Source organism: Paroedura picta, chromosome 1, assembly GCF_049243985.1.
Source record: "Paroedura picta isolate Pp20150507F chromosome 1, Ppicta_v3.0, whole genome shotgun sequence".
Taxonomy (NCBI): Eukaryota; Metazoa; Chordata; class Lepidosauria; order Squamata; family Gekkonidae; genus Paroedura; species Paroedura picta.
The window spans coordinates 86,512,434-86,514,768 of record NC_135369.1 but is presented as its reverse complement, the minus strand read 5'-3'; the positions used below and the strand labels follow the sequence as shown (position 1 = coordinate 86,514,768).

Sequence of the window (2,335 nt, the reverse complement as noted above, 5' to 3'; positions counted from 1 at the left end):
GGAAGTTGAGCAGCAGAAAAGGTGGCTTTGTTGTTTTGAAAGGAGAAAAAGAGGGGCTTGAAAGTGTAGGCCAGTGGGCTGGACATCTGTGAGAGGATTTTAAGGGTCAGGGTGGGAGAATATCTGGGAAAGCCCAATTTGATTAAAGGCAGGGCCAGCACACATTAAGGCATAGGCAGGTCATGTCATGCTTAACTACCCTGCTGGGATCCTTTGAAGATACTCCTGCCATGACAGATAAGGGGAATTTAGTGGATTTAGAATATTTTGATTACCCAAAAGCAACAGACAGGATTCTAGTCTGGAGATTAATGACCGTCATTTAAAAGAAACCGGACAGAAGCAGCGCAGCCATTGGTGTGAAAAACAGACTTAGAAAGGGAAGACTCGATTGAAAGAATTAGTTCCATGAAGAAACGTCATAACACAGACAGTTAAGGGACCAAACTACATTTAGATGGGAACTTTGTAACAGAATCTCTCCCAGTATTTTCTTTATGATTAACATGTGGGAGGGGCTACAGTGCTGGTTGAAGGAAAGTGCATGCACCCCCAGAACAGCCAGTAGACCTAGCAGGAGAAAAGATGAGTATCTGTAAATATATTTGATTGTCTCTCTCTGCTGTAGCTGTGGGGTGGGTAAGGCATTTCTACTGGGGAGATGACACAAGTGGAAAGGGAGAAATTTCCTTTCCCTCAGTGCCAGCCCAAATCATACAAAGACACACCTATGTGGTGCTAAAGAAAATCTTCCACATAGGATGTAGTTTGGCCCTAAATTATTCTAACCAAATGAGAGTGAGGTCTGGTTCTGCAAAGCACAGAGGTAGTGGGGCAATGCATGAAATGGGCTCTCTGTCCAATCTGGAAACCCTCTCATTCATGAAAGTCACTCCTGAGTCTCTGATGTGCTTCCCACCTTGCCCAACTCATGCAGCAGTGCATGCTGCCCGCCCAGTATGCTGCTCCTAAGGGTGCTCACTGGACATTTTTTTGAGTCTGGATGTAAATTAGGAGGACCCAATTTGCACCTTCACCAACACTGTCCCTTCTAGCAGCCTCTGCAAGTCAACATGTCATTTGTTCACTGCTATAAACTAGGCCCTGTTAGATGTCCCTTGGTGGTAGTAGCCTACAAATGTGGAGGTTTGGACTGCTACAATGGCCTGAATTATGTCTCATTCCTGCTGCAATACATAGTCACTTGTGCCATGTCTTCAGGACACTTACCATGTCCCAAGGATGCAGGATTTTACTGATTTACTGCAGGATTTCTGATTTACTTTTGGAGTGTGAAGGAGATGATGGCAGGTGGTATGTTCCCTGAAACGAATCCTATGGTGCTGTATGGATCTCAAATTGTTTATGAAATGGAAACAAAAAGAGTGATTGGCAAGACTCTCCAGCCAGCAAGACCTTTCTGCCCACACATCTGTTCCCTAGTATCAATAGCTGCATTCAGCTTCCAGGGTCAGTTTTCATCCAGTGCTCCTATGTATCTGTGTAACAAAATCGGCTGGATGTGTAAATTGAATGGTATGCGAGTCTTAAATGAAAGTCTGATTCATCATTCAGAACAACAAAAACCTGAATTATCCAAAGAAAGAATAACATCTAGTAGAGATTTCCTTTTGAAGCTTTCATGGGTTTCAGTTGCTCAAAAGAAACTAGAATTACCTCCTGATCACCCTGCTGTTCTTACAACCTACTTACAACCTACTGCAGGAGATGATAGGTCTATCTGAAGAGGAAGAATCTGTCTTTTTCGTTACTGAAGATTACGGGAATATGTTCTCTAATCTCTTTTTTTTTTTTTTTTTATAATGATTTTTTTTATTTTCATAAAGATAGAAATATAATCATCATTTGAGAATATACGACCCCACATTGACTCCACAGTGATATAAACTTTTGCCCAAAACTCTAAGAGCCATGAGTCTAAGAGCCGTCCGCATTTCCACTACATTAAAAAAAAAAAAAAAAAAGGCCTGTTTAGATATACAAAAGAAAAGTTATACAATCTAAGAGCTATCCTAGCAGATATTTCTAGGTTTGAGTTAGATGCTTAACATTAAACATTTCTTATAGCACAGTATGAGTTTTGGCCCTGTATCAATACCCTGATGAAGGGAGAGGAAAGTAGGGCTTTGCCTTAAAGATGTACAAAGAAAAAAAATTACAAAAGGATTTCATAATTTCTCCTTATCCTTAATACAGATACATCTACAAACCATTTATACTTGACCCATTCTAAGAGCCATCCTGAAAGGTATAAGTTGAGAGCTTTGCATTTTCTACAGATCAATATGGGCTTTGGCCCTATAACAATACACCA

General features: G+C 40.8%; 1 pseudogene; it reads left to right on the top strand.

Moving 5' to 3' along the window:
• The first annotated feature begins 1,304 nt into the window (after positions 1–1,304).
• LOC143824069 (uncharacterized protein C8orf88 pseudogene) lies at positions 1,305–1,745 on the top strand (annotated as a pseudogene).
• The last annotated feature ends 590 nt before the right edge of the window (positions 1,746–2,335 follow it).